The sequence below is a fragment of the Mustela lutreola genome, chromosome X (genome assembly GCF_030435805.1).
Source record: "Mustela lutreola isolate mMusLut2 chromosome X, mMusLut2.pri, whole genome shotgun sequence".
Taxonomy (NCBI): Eukaryota; Metazoa; Chordata; class Mammalia; order Carnivora; family Mustelidae; genus Mustela; species Mustela lutreola.
This window is the reverse complement of record NC_081308.1, coordinates 92856296-92874391: the sequence shown is the minus strand read 5'-3', so window position 1 is coordinate 92874391 and position 18096 is coordinate 92856296. Positions and strand designations below refer to the sequence as shown.

General features: G+C 42.3%; 1 long non-coding RNA gene across 1 annotated transcript; it reads left to right on the top strand.

Annotated features, from left to right (window-relative positions):
• The first annotated feature begins 10700 nt into the window (after positions 1-10700).
• Positions 10701-16598, top strand: LOC131821708 (uncharacterized). Its single transcript, XR_009349968.1, has 3 exons — positions 10701-10836; positions 13029-13235; positions 15999-16598. It is a non-coding gene; the product is annotated as an uncharacterized LOC131821708 (long non-coding RNA).
• Positions 16599-18096: the final 1498 nt, after the last annotated feature.

Sequence of the window (18096 nt, the reverse complement as noted above, 5' to 3'; positions counted from 1 at the left end):
TTTTTTTTTGTCAGAGAGAGTGAGCACAGGCAGACAGAGAGGCAGGCAGAGGCAGAGGGAGAAGCAGGCTTCCTGCTGAGCAAGGAGCCCGATGTGGGACTCGATCCCAGGACGCTGGGATCATGACCTGAGCCAAAGGCAGCCGCTTAACCAACTGAGCCACCCAGGCATCCCGGCTATATGATTTTTAAGCTGCCTTTCCATTTTATCTTCACAACTGACTAAAATAAAGAGGGGAGGAATTATCTCCGTTCTCTGTATTAAAAAACAGAGGCTCAGAAACGTGTCTCTCCCAAGGCTACTGCTTCCAAGATTCTTTGGGAACTTTCAAAAATCTGCAGCTTCTGACTTATTTCTCATTTTCGTTAACTTAAAAATTACAAAAATAACACATTTTGATTGTAACGGGGTTTCAAAGAAAAAAGAAGTATGCGGGGAATAAAAAGAAAGCCTCCGTTCTCTCACCCATGGGTGTAATCACACACCATGTACACAAGCAATGGAAGTTTCATGCTTTTCTCAGAGCTTCTGCCAATACACACGCGCGCGTGCATGCGTGCGCGCACACACACACACACACAGTTGTGGTTTTTTGAGTCATAAAGGTAATCATACTACACATACCATTCTCTAGTTTGTTTTCCCCTTGAAATAGCATTTTTAATTGTCTCTTTGGGTCATCTATAGAGCTACCTTATCTGTTTGAAGGCTACTTGGTATTTCACTGCACAGATGTACCGCAACTCCTTTAACCATTCTCTTGTTGGTCAAGTCTTGCATCACCTTCAGTTTTTTGCTATTATTAACACGGTGAAATGGACATCCCTTTGTCTACATCTCCACCCGCTTGCATGAGTATTTCTTTAGATTAGGTACCTAGAAATGGAACTGCTGGATCAAAGGAGACAAATGCTTTAAATTTGGGGACAGTTCACAGTGTTGACCACTGGAAATCCTTTACAAATGGACACCTCCATTAAGAATTTATAAGAGTGCCTGTCTCTCCATAGCCTTGCCAACAATGAAAAGTATGTCATTTATTTTTACTAGTACTGTGGGTGAGAGCTGGTGTCGCATTGCTGTTTTAATTTGTAGTTCTCTAATGAGGCTGAGCCTTTTTTTATAGGTTTGCTGGTTTAATTGGTGTTCCCTTCCCTGTTAATTGCCTATTTATGGCCTTAAAACATTTTTCCATTGAATTATCAGTCTTTCGGTATCATTGAAGTGCTTTTTCTACCTTAGGAATATTAATTTCATATCCCACAGTTAGGGATTAATTCATGGACTGATAATCAAGAGTTGATTAAAATGGAATTAAGTATGGTATATATATTATAAATATTTTCTTCCATTCTCTCTTCTTAAAAAATTTTACATCTTCGACCATCAAGAAGGTTTGCATTTTTTTGTAGTTAGTCTAGCATTTTTTTTCTCTTAGCTTCTGAGTTTCATGTCTTCCTTAAGAAAGCCATTCCCAATCAATCCAAGACTATAGAAATGTTATTATATTGTTATATAATATATATAATATTATACTTTCTCTTAATGCTTCTTTAATTTTGTTCTGCCTTTCAGTTATGGCAACTCTTTCCTTCCAGTTGTTTAAGCCAAAAACCTTGGTGTCATCCTTAATTCCTCTCCTCCCCTTATGTACCACATCAAAACATCAGTGAATTCTTTTGGGTCCATGTACAAAATAGACCCAGACTCCGATGACTGTCCCATACCTTCACAGCTACCGCCCTGGTCTGAGCCACTACCGTCAATTACCTGGCTCACCGCAATGGCCTAACTGGTGTCCCTGTTTCTTCACTGTCCCTTACAGCCTATTCTCACCATGGCCACCGGAATGATCCTTTTATATGTAAGTCAGATCACATCTCATTTTTGGCTCAAGATCTCCCTATTGTTCTCAGTTTCTCTCACAGCAAAAGCCAAAGTCTTTAAAGTAGCTTATGGGACGGAAACCTGGGTAGCTCAGTCATCTGAGTGTTCGACTCTTGGTTTCTGCTCAGGTCATTATCTCAGGGTCCTGGGATCCAGCCCCATGTCAGGCTCCACACTCACCATAGAGTGTTCTAAAGAGTTTCTCTCTTCCACTCTGTCTGCCCTCTCTCCAATAAATAAATAAATAAATAAATAAATTTTTTTAAAATTTTAAGTAGCTTAGAAGACCCCATACACTCCTTCTACCACATGTCCAACCTACCTCATCTCCTATCACTCCTTCCCTCTCACCTTTCTCCAGCCAAACTATATTTACTGACCCTTGAATAAATCAGGCACATTCCCACGTTTGGGGGCATTTACACTGGTGGTTTCTTATGTCTGTGACCCTTTAAATCCAGGTATCAGCAGGTCCAACTCACATCTTCAAGTCTTTGCTCGAATGTCAGTTTTCAACAATGCCTCCCCTGATTACACAATTAAAAACTACAGATTTCTCCACTCCAGCCCTCCCAATTCCCTGCTGCCTTAGGTAGTACTCATTAACTTCTAACATACTATGCAGTGTACTTGTGGTTAGTTTTTCCACCTAGCTAGAATATAAATTTCTCCTTTTTTAAGATTTGATTTACTTATTTGAGAGAGAGAGAGAAAGCGAGAGCAGAAGTGGGGGAAGGAGCAGAGGGAGAAGCAGACTCCCCAGTTGAGCAGGGAGCCTGACACTGGGTTCGATCCCAGGACCCTGGAATCATGCCCTGAGCAGAAAGCAGATGCTTAACAGACTGAGCCACACAGGTGCCCCTAGAATGTAAGTTTCAAGAGGGCAGGGATTTCTGTCTATTTCATTTACTATTTATTCCAAGGGCCTACAACAGCACCTTGCCCATAGTAGGTACTCAGTATTTGTTAAATGAATGCATTTGGGATTCTGAATTTAACCCATGCAGATTTGATTTTTGTGTATTGTGTGAGATGGGTAGAAATGTTTTTTAAAGGTTCTAGTGTCCTTAATAGGAGCAAATCATTACCCTTTGAGGGAATTTGGTCTTTGAAAATAGCTAGGTCATTTGAGACTAATTTTAATAAATAAGGTAGGTGATAAAGTTCATCAAAATGCTGTTTTGTGCCCAAGAAATGAAGCATAGGGCACCTGGGTGGCTCAAGTGGTTCAGCATCTGTCTTTGGCTCAGGTCATGAGCCCAGAGTCCTGGAATCGAGTCCCACATTGGGCTCCCTGCATGGTGGGGATCCTGCTTCTCCCTCTCCCTGCTGCTCTCCCTGCTTGTGCTCTCTCTCTCTCTCACTCTCTCTCTCTCTGTGTCAAATAAATAAATAAAATTTTTTAAAAAGAAACAGGGTATAACTATAAAGTAATGAGCCTGCTGTCCTTGTGGGGCTTGGGAACCGACTCAGACAGAAGGCAGTCTTGGGTTTTCAAAAGACAGACTGAAGCCATTCTTATTTATGGCACCAGCATGAGATAGAGAGAGACAGAGAGACAAATTTGGGAGTAAAATTTCTCATATATATTTTTTGATCCCTGAAGTAGTCATCATGAGAAAATCAGAATTTATTGGACTTCCTCCTACATATTTTGTGGTTTTGTAAGGACTTTTAAAATTTTGAATTACGTATAGAAGGGCATAATCTAGTCAGTGCTTAGAGTCTAAAGACTTTAATTCATTCCTGTTGGAATGGTTCCAAAGAAAATATTTTAAACAATCCTTGTGCAATCAAAGCACTATTGAGTCTTCACTGCTTTTTCTGACTGTCTGCCAGGCAACTCCACTTCTGTGTCCCACTGGTGTCTCAAAACAAAGGTGATGTCACATGTCATTCTCTGGTCACGAAGCCTGTGCCACTTTCCAACCACTGTTGCTGCACCCCCCCTTAACACTTCATCGGCGTACTCTTTGACTCCTACTTTACTCACTCTGCCATTCCAGGAGTACCAGATCCTACTGGTCCTAGCTCTTCAGCCCGTCTTCTCTTTCCAACTCCTGAGGCTTTAACCAACCACAACCATTTCCCAGCAGGGAACTGGTAAAGCAAGATTAAAATGGCTGCTCACTAGGGGCACCTGGGTGGTGCAGTCAGTTATGCATCTGATTCTTGGTTTTGGCTCAGACTGTGATCTCAAGGTTGTGATCTCAGGGTTGTGAGATCAAGCCCCATGTCGGGCTCCATGCTTAGTGCAGGATACACTTGAGATTCTGTCTCTCTCTTCCTGTCCCTCCCACTCGTATGCTCTCTCTTTTCTAAACTAATTAAATAAAAATGGCTGCTCACCAGATGTGTGCAATAAAGCATAGGGAGGGGAACAGGATCCAATAGCTACCACCCCATTAAGAGAACAGAAAACTGCCCAGCTACATGTGAAATAGGATTCAGGTTATATGACAGGAAGAGTTGAGGTCAGCTGAGAGAGGTGAGAATGAACCCTGTCATCCTCTAATTCAATCCCCATTAGCTCTCATTGAGATGGTTGTGGCAGCCTCCTAGCCCATCTCCTGGCCTCTGATTTTCCTCCCTCTCCAGTCCATCCTAAACAATCCTGCCAGCTAAGTTTTCCTAAAGTCCAATCTAATCAGGTCATTCTCATACTCAGAAATCTTCCATGACTCCCATCACCTTTTTGCCTAGACATAAGAATTTTTATCTAGCATTCAGTTGGTGCCCAACCTATCTTTGATGCCTATTTTCTGAGATTTGTAACACCAAAGAATGTCAGGGCTGGCCAAAGTCTTATAAGTGGTCTCCAAACAAAACTGAATACTTTCTGTTCCCTGAACATAAGCCCCACTCTCCCATCCCTGTGCTTCTACAAGGCTATTCTCTCCTCCCAGATGTACCGCCTTACCAAACTGAATTGTCAAGAATCTACTCATCCTGTGAGCCTCCCCACAACTGTTAACTCCTCCAGACACTGATTCCTGATTCCCACATGTGATCTCATCATGAATCAATACCTTTTGCACAGCACCTAGGGGATAGCAGGGCTCTTACGCACTGGTCTTCTTTATACCTCTAAGAATGCAAGTTCCTAAAGAGATAAGGACCGGGGGAGCCTGGGTGGCTCAGTCCTTAAGTGTCTGCCTTCGGCTCAGGTCATGATCCCAGGGTCCTGGGATCAACCCCCATATAGGGCTCCCTGCTCAGCAGGGAGCTTGCTTCTCTCTCTCCTACTCCCCCTGCTTGTGTTCCCTCTCTCACTGTGTCTCTCGCCATCAAATAAATAAAAATCTTTAAAAAAAAAAAAAAGGAGGATAAGGACTGTGTTTAGGTGATTTTATACACACACACACACACACACACACACACACACACACACGAGCTTGTTATTGGCCAGGCATCGTGCTAAGTGCTTTATATGCAATATCCTACTTAATCTTCTTCACAGCCTTATGAGGTATGTAGTCATATTATCCCAGTGTTATAGGTGAGGAAAAAGAAGCACAGGAAAATGAAGCAATTTACACAAATCTCATTTACAGCAACATCTAGACTCAGGACTCATTCTCACCTCTCTCAATGGATCTCAACTAATCCTGCTATATAACCTGCATCCTATTTCACATATAGTTGGTTCAGTTCTCTTCACTGAGCAGTACCTGGTGGCTCCTACTCTCCCTCCCCACCATTTATTACACACAGCTAGTGAGCAGTCATTTTAATCTTGCTTTACCAGTTCCCTGTTGGGAAATGGCTGCCGATTATTCTCCTTACAGGTAAGGCTGTTATTGGTCAAAGTGTCAGTCCCTGGTAAGCCCCTTAGTGCTAAAAATGAGGCTCAGAGAGAATTTTTTTGAAAACCACATAAAAGCCGGAGTCAGGGCCTCAGCTCAAGTCAGCCCTGCAGAATATGTGCTCGTGACTTACAGTATACTGTGACTTTAGGGACCCAGAGTCATTATGTTTGGTGAACTCACTTTTTCAAGTGTATGATATGTCAGAGGGACTATTTGAAAGGGTAGCGCTCATTTGGATGTGCGTGATCTGGTATATTTGTTGAAAAACAAACCTAAGATCACATCATTAACATCAACAACAACACATTTCCTATTGTAGGTTGACACCTACTTGCTTTGCAAACGGTAAAAAGAAGACGTGGCACATAACTTTACAACTCTCCAAACCTCCAAGCTGGGAGTCCCAGACCATGGGCTCTCAAGGGAATCCTGTGATGGTGTTATGCAGTGAAAGAGTTTCCTCTCTCCCTTCCTTCTCTGGGTGTAAGGACTGGAATTTCTCTCAGTGGTTAACCTGGTGTAAAGACACAGTCCTTAAATGTGCTCTCTGGATGCCTTACTGGGTGTCCTCCAGAGAACTGCCAGAAATGGCCCTTAATAAGTCTGAGAAACAGGAGTATATGTTGTAGGTTGGACCATGGAGGTTCTAGTCTCTTAAATTTGGGAAATCTTTGTTTTCTTGTCCTGGAGGGAAAAGTCCTGCAGAAAGTTCTCCTCTGGCAAGTCATGTTTTAACAGTAAGTATGAGTCAGCTTGTGTTGAGTAGCCTAGGATTGCTTACCTAGCGATAGTAGGGAGTCTGGAAAGGGTTAGTACCAGGAACTCTATGTTAACTGATAGTGTGACTCAACCTGCTGTGTACATTAAAGTGTTTGGGGAAGCCTACTCCTAGGCAATTTGTGTTGACGCACTATACAAACACATGTCATAGGCTCTGCTTTGAAAAGTTCACATGTCTGTGTAGGCACAAGCATGCGCACATCTGCCCACACAGGTACCCACCTATTCAATCCAAGGAGGTCCCAGCGCTTCCAGTTTCTTCTAATTGGGAGAAGTTAAGCTTGACTTGAACAAAAAATAAAAAACTACATTCTAATTGTACAATTGTAGGGTCCTGGGTTGTTTTCTTTTTTTAATTCTTTTTTTCTTAATTTATTATTTTTGTTATTAACATATAATGTATTATTTGTTTCAGGGGTACAGGTCTGTGAATCATCAGTCTTACACAATTCACAATACTCACCATAGCACATACCCTTCCCAATGTCCGTAACCCAACCACCCCATCCCTCTAACCCCCTCCCCTCCAGCTACCCTCAGTTTGTTTCCTGAGATTAAGAGTCTCTTATGGTTTGTCTCCCTCTCTGGTTTTGTCTTGTTTCATTTTTCCCTCCCTTTCCCTATGATCCAATGTCTTGTTTCTCAAATTCCTCACATCAGTGAGATCATACGATAATTGTCTTTCTCTCACTGACTTATTTCACTTAGCATGATACCCTCTAGTTCCATCCACATCATTGCAAATGCAAGATTTTGGGGGTTTTGATGGCTGCATAATATTCCAGTGTGTGCATGCATGTGTGTGTGTGTGTGTACATATATACATACACCCCACATCTTTATCCATTCATCTGTTCATGTACATCTAGGTTTTTTGTTTGTTTGTTTGTTTTTTAGCCAATCCTTTTCAACACTTCCTAACAATACCTGAGTGACATTAATCCTAAAAACCAGAGATCCTTTTGGAGTCCAGAGATTGAATACTTTCACAGCTGCCTGAGCTAATTAATGGTACCAGTGACATCGTAATAAGAGTTGTCATATGCTAAGGCTTACTAGATGAGAGTCAGGCCCTGGGTTAAGAATTTCACATACATCATGTCTGATGATAATCTCCCAAAAGAGGTTCAGAGAGGTCAAATGAATCATCATTGGTCACACAGTTTGTAAGTGGCAAGGCCAAGGCTTGGATCCAAGGGAGAGTGCTCCAAAGCCCACACCTTTGCCGATTATGTGATGTGACTTCTTGGCACTGAAAAAGGATGGTAGAATACATAGTCAACACATCCCCTGTGTTCCTGGCTTACACTCTTGCTAGAAAGACAAGAAAAATATACAAAAAACAGGGATGAATTCTAAGAAGTATGTGACTATCGAAGATGGCATTATGCAACATAGAAACTATATGAATACAAGTACAGAAGGAGAAATGTGCACCACTGCAAGGGATGGTTGTGATTCCTCCAAATCTTCATCGCAAAATGAGTTCATGGGATCCACCTCCACCTGGCAGGAGACAGGGATTCTAGAAGGAACTGAGTAGAATTTTTCAAGGTGAAGATCAAGAATGAACCATGAAACGTGAGAGGCTGCATTTCAGAGAGCAAAACTGAAGGGGCAAAGAGGCCATGTTGCTTTATGAAAGAGCTGAAAAGAAATCAGTGTTGGGAGTATCTTAAAAAGAGAGGTGTTAAGATGGGGGTCAGGCATGGGGAAGTTAACAAAGAAGACAGAAGACAAAAGCAGAAGAAAATGGCAAAGGCGCCAAATTCCGTTGGATTTGGTTTAAAGCGGAGACAGCAAATGAAGGGCTTGTTTTTGCGTCTTCTCACCTGCTTGGTTTTTGTCCTGCTCGGTGTTTTGTGTTTGCTGGATTTTATTTGTTCATTTGCTGTTTTAATGAGGCAGCATAACAGAGCAACAAAGAGCACAGACTACAGAGTCAGGCAGCTTGGCTTTAAGCCTGGCTATGCCACTTACCAGCTGAGGGATTGTCAGCAAGTTACTTAATTCCTTTGGGCCTCATTTTTCTCATCAATAAATGAGGTGGAGGAAGACATACCTCGTGAGTTTGTTATTTTTCTAAGAACTGGACAAGTTATTATTTGCAAAGTGCTTAGAACAGTGCCTGCATATAGTAAATGGTATTACACATGCCTGCTGTATTAATACAAATGTAATTCTTTTTTTAAAAAGATGTATTAATTTATTTGAGAGAAAGAGAACAAGGGAGGGGCAGAGAGAGAGAGAATTTCCAAGCAGACTCTCGGCTGAGTGCAGAGCCTAACTTAGGGCTCGATCCCTGACCGAGGAGATGACGACCTGAGCTGAAACCAAGAGTCAGAAGCCCAACAAACGGAGCCAACCAGGAGCCCCATACAAATGCAACTCCTTATCAACCTTGAAACATGTGGGAAACATCTAAAATCATTGTATTAAGAGCTTTCTTTTAAAAACAATTGGTAGGTTGGACCATCCAGGCAGATTTCAGCACAGCAAGCAAGGACAGCTGATGAGTGACTGCTGTCTTCAAATGGGGAGCTACCAGTCCCCACCACCAACTGCTTATACCTGGCTCACTTCACGTGATCTTGCAACTCCTGATTTAAAGTGAACAGAGATCTGGGTTCCTGATATGCCCCTATATTTACAAAGAGAGCTCATAGGGAAAACCTCTTGGCCAGGAACCCACGCCTGGCTGAGCTCATAGCACACTCTTACCCTTAGAGTCTCAGGGAAGTATCTGTTCTCCCCCAGAGGGGGTTCCTCCCTGGCCCCAGGTGTTGGGTCCCTGAGCTGCAGCAGCACCTGTCTCCTCATAGCCTCCCCTACTGCTTTAAGCCTTCCTGTCTAGTTTGACACTTCTTCTTCTTCTTCTTTTTTTTTTTTAGGATTTGACAGAGAGTGCACACACTCATGCATGTGCATAAGTTGTGGGGAGGGGCAGAAGGAGGGAGAGAAGCAGACTCCCTGCTGAACAAAAAACCCAACAATGTGAGGCTTAATCCCAGGACCCTAAGGTGATGACCTGAGCCCAAGACAGATGTTTAACCAGCTGAATCACCCAGGCGCTCCATAGTTCAGCACATCTGATGGGAAGGAGGACTAAGGGCTCCACAATCCTTTGCAATAGCAACTCTGGGGAAAGCACAGGGCTGAAATCAGCAAAGCAGGAATATGCAAGCTTCCTATGAGTTACCGTGCCTCAACAAATTGTGTCATCCTCCTTATGCTCATTTAGGGGGTTAAACTGTGCCTCAAAGTCTGAAAACAACTTAGCTCAAGAAGAATTGACTCAGCAGCTAGTCCCAAACTAAGCTACAAGGGCGACCAAGTTTTTCTTCAGAAAAGAAAAATGTTACAGCATTCCCAGGTAGTGGGCTTCCTGTGGTCCCTTGTTCTTCCTGCTCAGGTTGCTGCTCAGAGCCACTCAGCAGGGAGCCTGGCCTGAGACTTTTCCAGTGGTTTTCCAATAGTCCTGGAGGTTTGTGTCTCTCCCTCAGAAGAGATGTCCTTTCTTTCTGCACACCAAGAAGATGACTGAGTCCTGGTTGGGCAGGTTGGATGTATGGGCCTGTGGGCTTCCAGGAGTCCCCTTGGGAGATGGCCTCCCACCTTTACCCGTGAGGAATGACTAATGGCAAGAATGTCAGGGTGTGCAGGAGAGGAGAAGCTGTGGGAGATGTTTGGGAAAAGAGACCTTGGGGCTTCAGTCAAACCTCACCACTTACCACAGCTTTTGAATAGGCAGGACAGCTATGCTCATACCTGGGTGCAGCTACAAGAAGAGGCTATAGAAGACCCACTTCCAAGGCTAGAAATCAGGTGGCCCATCATGCAGAAAGAGTCAAGACCCAGATGTGGCATACAGCACTAGAATATCAAGTCTCAGTCCTCCTTTTCACAGAGCACCAAGCCTTCCCTAGCTCTCACCACCCATTGTGGAGGTCAAGCAGGAAGTAGAACATAGGTCTCCTGACTCTTCTGGTATGACTTCCTAGGAGAGAGAAAGGTGTAGAAGTGGGAAACTCAGGACTTGTTCTAAACAGCATCATATCTGATGAATAACAACTCTGGAGCCCTTTCCAACTGGGCGGAGGTGCACAGCCTGGTCCCAACCCCAACTAGCAGGAAATAACTTTGGCCAATCTCCACAGGTTCATTACCCTCCCAAGGCAAACAGGGCCAGTCTCAGGTGGGACCTGCATCTGAGAGCCTTGTGGTAAAGACTCTGGGTAGAGCGGGCACTATGAGAAGCATATATCTGTGGGAAAAGCTGTTTGGACCTATGCACATCTCCCTGGCACTGCCACCACACATCCCATCAAGACTGACATTACTCACTCCATTGTTCACCAAGGTTTGTGTTCAATAGGTGGTTGAGAGGGGTGATGATATGATGGTCTTGGTTGAGAGGGGTGATGATATGATGGTCTAACCTATTGCCTCTGTGACCTCACCTCTCACCACTCTTCCCCTTGCTCCCTCCTCTGTAGCCACTTTGGCCTCCTTGTTATACCTCAAATATGCTGATCATGCTCCCACCACAGGGCCTTTGCACTTGTTGTTCCTTCCTTCATGCTTGTCTCCATCTATCTGTATGGTTTGCTCCCACCCTTCCCCAAAACTTTGCTCAAATGTCACCTTCCCAGAGATCCTTTCTTTAGCTACCCTATTGGAAAGTATATCTGTCGGCCTCTAAGCCCTTACCCTGCTTTTACTTTCTTTCTTAGAATTATCTTACATATTTTTGTTTAATATCTTCCCACACTAAAATATGAGATGTGTGAAGGCAGGGACTTTGTCTGGCATGTTCATTCTTATATCTCCATCACCTAGAACAGTCCCTGCCATATAATAAGAGCTCAATAAATGTTTGCTGGATAAATGGGTGAGTGGATAGAGAAGGGGACTTCTATATTTTTTTTTTGGTGCATGTTTACATATAGTGAATGACATTGCAGACATATATTCATTCCTCTTATTCATTTACCAAGCACCTATTTACCACATGCCCTTAGGTATCATGCATGATATACTCAGACTGGTGGATAAGACAGAGAAGTGGAGAAAGAATGACAATAGAGTACGGCTAATGGTTATCTAAGGTTTGGGGAAGCACAAGGAAGGAGCGAGTGAAGGCTTCTCAAAGGAGATGGCTCTCAAAGAATAGGAGCTGTTAGGAGAAGAAAATTGAAGTGGGGATATGGAAAAACATACTTCAACAACCTGTGCACCAACAGAGGTTCATCTGGACAACAGTTTTACTGTGTTGGCCTACAGAGTGGCAGGGAAGGAGATGTAGGGAAAAACAAGGCTGGAGATGAAACAGAGGTGCTAGCTGGGGAAGTGGGGAGCCTTACTTGCTCTACTAAGTATAGAGTTAAGCCTCTAAGACAGAGGAGACAAACTTGTCAACCATGAAGACAACAAGCCTACAGATGTGTATAGTTTGACCTATAAATTCATTTTTTTAATTTAATGGCCAGTATTTTAAAAAGAAAAGTACTTCACATAAAAATCCAGAACCTAGTTTTCTTGAAATTTCAGAATATCATGCCCAACTAGCCCACATGGCTATAACTACCAGCATCCAAGCAGGAGTTGTCCTTGTTAAACAGGGCTTTTGCTCTCCAATTTGTCAGTCTCCATCATACCTGCTTCACTGGTTCTGTTACAGCTGATCCCAACCCCTGGTATATCCAGGAAATAAAAAGGGTTGGAGTTTGAGTCTTTGCCCTCAAAACCCACACTCTTGCCCAGAACATGATTAATACCAGCACAAAGAAAGCCCTCCATAATACTCTATTTGAAGAATGAACAAACTCATATCATCATCTTCTACTGGAAGGTGTTCCCCTCTGACTCTACCCAGGCAAACCTTGTCCCATAACTCAAGGCCTAGCTGAGATACAACCTTCTCCGTGAAATCATCCATGATTTCAGACTCCCCACCCAATAGATATGACATTTCTCATGGCTATGGGGTAAAGGACATGAAGGCAACAAAACTGGGGTGCAGGAGATCATTGGGGAGGCACTAGGATGGTTAGAGCCAAGCTGTAGAAAGAGGGAGAAATTGGAAGTTTGAACTTGAGAATTTGTGTACCTGAGCCAAGAGTATATATAACTGGTGGAAGCTGAGAGAACTATAAGCCAAATTAAAACAAACTCCAGTTTTTTCTGGCATATGTACTATGGTGAGAAAAAAATAATGAATTTTAAAATAAAAAATAAAAATAAAAATAAAAATAAATAAATAAATAAATAAATTTTATTTTTATTTTTTTTAAGATTTTATTTATTTATTTGACAGAGAGAGATCACAGTTAGGCAGAGAGGCAGGCAGAGAGAGAGAGAGAGAGAGAAGCAGGCTCCCTGCTGAGCAGAGAGCCCGATGTGGGACTCGATCCCAGGACCCTGAGATCATGACCTGAGCCGAAGGCAGCGGCTTAACCCACTGAGCCACCCAGGCGCCCTAATTAATTAATTTTTAAAAAGAATGTTATCTCTTCTATTTTTATTCCTCTTCTTGTTTTTTTCCTTTTCTAGATCTCTGTCCTCTGTACCTCAACTGGCATTAGATGGTTAACAGACAACCCACAGGCCAACAAAGACTGCTTTCAGAACTTTTCTGAGAGCAGCAGAAATGAGATTGCACCAACAATCTTGAGGGAGTTGTCATAAACTATAACAATCTCCAACCATTTCAACTGCAAGTTGTGTGGCACTTAGAGATAAAGAAAACAGCATCCTGAGGTAAGACTACAGTCCTATATGCTTCTCTTCTCACCTTATGAAAACTCCAACCTATTTCAGCTCAGGGAATTAATGATGTCATGGCATTTCCAGATGTGCCACAACAAAGTCTATAACCTCTACTTGAGGCACTGTAACTATTTTTGTCTATAATAGTCTGATGCTGTGACTCCAATTGGGTCTCGATAAGCCCCTAAACCTACTGAGATTTCAGACAAGAGCAACAGCAAGTCAAGGAATCTCTTTCTCCCTTCTTGGAGTCCCCTGTTGGTTCAAATGGTAACTCCTGTTCCCACCCATGCATTCCAGTTCTTTGTGTAGCATGAAAATCACAGGCTTTCATTCTTTGAAAGGGTTAACCTATTGTCAGACTGAAATCACTGCCTCTATTTCTTTTTGTCTTTGGGAATTCTCTGGCCCTCTATGTTCTCTGGGAGCAGAGAATGAAATCCTAAGGTAGAATGTCTTTATCTCATCTATGTTGGATCTTTTATTATGGCCTAAGTGGAATGAATTTGAAGAAGGCAATTTTGAGTTGTAAGGGTCCATTTGGGATTCTGGGAACACATCAAGACTTGTGCCTTAGAACAAAAAGGAAAGAAAATCGCTAACTAACAATGAGCAGCTTTCTTTAACTGGAAAGGTGATGCTGGGAAAAGAAAAAGGTCAGAAAGATTCCAATCTATTGAGTCTTAAAACAACATCAGTCTTCACCCTCCCTATAGAACTCCTTCTATTTAACTCTGTGTCTGCCCCTGATAACTCAACTCCCACTTGGACTTTTACCTCTCCTGAGTTCTCCATCCTTTGTTCTGTCCTCCTTCTCCTCCCCTTTCCCTTTTTCAGCTCCCTCTAACTTTTAAATCTCTACCTTCAGAACTCTCCAACCATGCAAAAACCACAGAGATAGAAAGCTGCATGGAGGAGGTGTATCTGAGCTAGGTTTTGAGAAATAGGACAGGATCTGCCTGAGCAAAGACAGAGGGAGAGATCTTCCAGGCAATTCCTGAAGGTTTTCCCCTCTTTCATTGACCGAGGAACAATCCAAACCTGTCAACAAGGGTGTGATGAGTCTGTGTCTAATTTTAGGGACCGATCATAAATCACATTTAAGAAATACTCAGAACTGGGCATCAATGTTAACACTCTGACAGCAATCTGCACACCTTTTGTTAGTGGTCTTAAGCCTGAAATATCAAATGCTATTTGGAAGCATAAAATAGGCTGGCAGACCACACCCATTCATGAGTTACAACACTTTGAGTCCAGCACTATTTAGTTCAGCATTTTGTGGGGACAAATTTATGTCATTGTAACTTAAATAGCTTAAGGGGAATAAAAATCCCTCCACAAATACAACACAGAGAGATATGGATACTTGCAGATTTGCAGAGAAAATGACAGGGGGCTTACAACTGTCCTGCTTTGGCCAAGAAACAAAACACAATGAGGTTGCCAGATTTTGAAAATAAAAATATAGGAAATTTTGTATTTCAGATGAATGATGAGTAATGTATTAGCATGAGTATGTCTCATGAAATATCTGGGACATAGACTAAAAAATAATTCATTGTATCTGACATCTAAATTTAACTGGACATCCTGTATTTTATCTGGCAACTCTACAAAGGTTGTTGAGTCATAAATACAGTGATTCTGGAGAGAGATGCTGGGAAGATGGTGGAGTAGGAGGATCCTAAGCTCATTTCATCCCATGCATACAATGAGATAGTGTTCACACCAGTGTAAATAAACCAGAAAACAACCTGAAGACTGGCAGAACAAGCTCCACAACTCAATGTAGAGAAGAGACCACATCAAAGAGGGTAGGGAAGCTTGAGATTCAGTGGGGAACTAAACAGACACACTGGACTGTCTGTAGGAGGAAGGGAAACATGGGCACTGACAGGGAGAGAAGGAGATGATCATACCAGGGAGTCTACACTGAGAAGACAAATCCCCATGACATTTGGCTTTGAAAACCAGAAGAACCAAATTGTGTGAATTCTTACCACCAGTAGGACTTAAAATCTAGATTTTAAAAATCAGTGAGCTCCTCAAGGATTTTGATGGATTCCTTTCGTACATTGAGGTCCTTCATGCATTTTGAGTCTATTTTTGTGTGTGGTGTAAAAATATATGTATATAAAAAATATATGTTTATAAAAAATAAAAAATTAAAAAAAAAATCAGTGAGCTCAGTTCTGGAAGAGCTGGGAGTATGAGGAGAAACTGAGTCCCTACCCTTAAAGAGATGTATAACAAACAGCCCACGGAGATGCAGCAAAGAAGCAACAGTTTGAGAATCAACTGGGTCATACAGGATGGCGAGTTACTAAATTTGGAGTGTATCCTAGGTGAACAGTGATCCTTGTAAAACTCCAGGAACAAAGGATCTGGCAGGCTCCATTTCCCTCCCCTGCAGCCACGCATAAACACACAACCATCTGCAGGAACTAGTGTGATGTCAACACTTGCTACCTAAATTGCTAACACCATGTACCCAGCATCTGCATGCTTGGTGGATCCACCCTCTTCAGCCAAACCTGTTGCAGTCCTGGTGCTGCAGGTCTCCTCCTCCAGAGAATTGGCACAAACCTTGCTAACACCACACCTTCCATCCCCACACCTCCATGCTTTTCAGATCTCCCCCCTACAATCTGCCTGGCATCAGTTCAGGTGGTGGTGTCAGGTGCCCTCTTACAAAGGTCCAGCATTCAAACCTTGCTAATGAAGTATTTACCCTCCCTTCACATTTTGCAGAGCTGCCCCTCCAATATGCTTTTGGCCAGAGCCCATCCAAAGTGGTACCACAAGCTTGGCAATGTGCAAGCTGCCCTGAGAGAGGCCAACACCACTTCAAAGTGACTCCTGCCCTGGGAAGAGGGAAAGATACCACACACATCAGTAAGACTGTAGCCCCAACAGTGGGGCTGGGGGCAGATGGTTGTTATGACTGCCGGCTCCATCCACCAATGAAATTTTCTCAGGGAACAAAACAGAGAAAGCACCCTGTAGTTTGGTGCTACTGCAACTCTGGAAAAATGCCTGGTCTGACCCAATTTAACCTCAAGGAGGGCCAAGTCTGGCCCACTAATACCACAGGAACCAAATACTGCCCACAACAGAAAAAGAGAGGCACTGCAAACAACTGAACTAAAGGAAAAGACTGCTCAGCCACAACAGCAGGGCACATGCAACACACAAAGGAGATACCATTGAAGCTCCAGATTCTGGTGAAGAGGGGATATTACACCGCTGGGCACTACAGGACCTCATCCTCAAAAAGCTACTGCTGAGTGAAATAAGTCAAGCAGAGAGAGTCAATTATCATATGGTTTCACTTATTTGTGGAGCATAACAAATAGCATGGAGGACATGGGGAGTTAGAGAGGAGAAGGGAGTTGGGGGAAATTGGAAGGGGAGGTGAACCATAAGAGACTATGAACTCTGAAAAACAATCTGAGGGTTTTGAAGGGGCGGGGGGTGGGAGGTCGGGGTACCAGGTGGTGGGTATTATAGAGGGCACGGATTGCATGGAGCACTGGGTGTGGTGCAAAAATAATGAATACTGTTATGCTGAAAATAAAAAATAAATTTAAAAAAGCCACTACTTTCAAGAGTAAGAGATGTAGCACACAGAAACAGACACAGAGAGGTGGACAAAATGAGGAGATACAGTAATGTGTCCCAGATGAAAGAACAGGACAAAATCATAAGAGACCTAGACAAAATTGAGATAAGTAATACGCCTGATAGAAAATTTAAAGTAATGATCATAAAGATACTCGCTGAGCTTGAGAAAAGGGTGGAGGACATCAGTGAGACTTTTAACAAAGAGATTTAAAAAGAACCAGTTGGAGATGAAGAATACAATACATGAAATTAAAAATACACTAGATGGAATGAACAGCAAACTAAGGGAAGCAAAAGAATGAATCGGTGATTTAGAGGACAAAGTAATAGAAAGTAATCAAGCTGAGCAGGTGAGAGAAAAAATATGCAAAATGAAAATAGGATTAGGGAACTCATCATCACCATCAAGCATAATAAAATTCACATCATAGGGATCCCAGAAGGTGAAGAGAGACAAAGGGAGGAAAACTTATTTGAAGAAATAATAGATGAAAACTTTCCTAATCTGGGAAAGGAAGCAAGAAATCCATGTCCAGGAAGTATAGAGATCCCCCAACAAAATCAACCCAAGGAGGTCCACAACAAGACACAGTAATTAAAATGTCAGAAAGTAGTGATAAAGGGAGAATTTAAAAGCAGCAGATAAAAGAAAACAGTAACATACAAAAGCCATCAGTGAATTTTTCAGCAGAAACTTTGCAGGCCATAAAAGAGTGCCATTATATATATTCAAAGTGCTGAAAGAGAAAAAAAAATCTGCAACTAAGAATACTCTATCCACCAAGGCTATCATTCCGATTAGAAGAAGAGATAGTTTCCCAGACAAACAAAAAAGCTAAAGGAATTGATGACCACTAAACCAGCATTACAAGAAATGTTAAAGGGGACTCTGAGTATAAAGGAAATACCATAAGTAAAAGTAAGAAAAGTAGGAAGCACAAAAGCAGTAAAAATAAGTATATCTCTAAAATCTCTCAGTCAAGACACTCACAAAATAAAAGAATATTAAGGATGACACCAGGTACCTAAAACATGAAAAGAAGAAGGGTAAAGAATGGGTTCAAACTTAAGTGACCATCAACTTAGTATAGACTACTATATGCAGAAGATATTATATATAAACTGAATGGTAACCACAAATAAAAAATAAGTAATATGCATAAAATAAAAAGAAAGGAATCCAAGTATATCACTAATGAAAGCCTAGTTCTAAAAAAAAGAGAGC